This window comes from Bison bison, unplaced genomic scaffold (genome assembly GCF_000754665.1).
Source record: "Bison bison bison isolate TAMUID 2011002044 unplaced genomic scaffold, Bison_UMD1.0 scf7180017864329, whole genome shotgun sequence".
Lineage (NCBI taxonomy): Eukaryota > Metazoa > Chordata > Mammalia > Artiodactyla > Bovidae > Bison > Bison bison.
Genome location: NW_011494901.1, coordinates 1,775,838 through 1,776,554, shown reverse-complemented (window position 1 = coordinate 1,776,554; position 717 = coordinate 1,775,838). Strand labels below are relative to the sequence as shown.

General features: G+C 51.7%; 1 protein-coding gene across 1 annotated transcript in view; it reads left to right on the top strand.

Annotated features, from left to right (window-relative positions):
* The window catches only part of LOC104998454 (beta-hexosaminidase subunit beta-like), a 32,755-nt gene that overhangs the window by 593 nt on the left and 31,445 nt on the right, over positions 1-717 (top strand). The window lies entirely within an intron of this gene.

Here is a 717-nt window from a genome sequence, read left to right as displayed (position 1 = left end):
CCCGTCCCCTGCCCTCACCCCCGCCTCCTGCCCTCACCCCCGCCTCCTAAGGGACTTCCTGGGTGCTCTGGAACCCTGTTCTGGGTGCAGGATATTGAGCGGAAGAAGTAGGATGCTCAGAGTTTGTGGCCATGTTCGCCTCGGAGAATGGAGTGGATGGAGGGCTAAAGGCAGTTTATCTGGAGGGAATTCTAAGAGAAAGATGGGTTCTTAAAGTTTGGGGACTAGGGGTTTCCCGAAGTGGCTTGTCGTTGATAGGCAATCTCTCCTCCCCCAATCTGGTAACAGTTCAGGTGGCAGAAAGTCCTAAGGTTGAAGCATTGCCCCAAACTCCCCTTCCCTTCCAAAATCCCTGTTCCATGCAAAGTGCTGGATAGTTTCTCCTAACTACTTTGGTATGTCACTGCGCTGCAGTACCTGCTTCTCCTTTTGTTTGCCAGAAACACTTATGTGCTTGCTCTCCCAGCTTCCTGTTTAGATCCTTAGCACCTCTCAGCCCTCCAGCCTCAGGTGTGTAACCTCATTGGCCATAGGGTGAATTGTGTAGTAGGGAGGCAGCCCACAGTGCTAGCTTTTTCTTTTTTTTTTATAAAATTGATGTCAAGTTGATTGGCGGGTGTGGGGTGGGGCTTCTCTGGTGGTTCAGCAGGAAAGAATCTGCCTGCCAATGCAGGAGACACAAGAGACATGGGTTCCATCCCTACCTGGGTGGGGAAG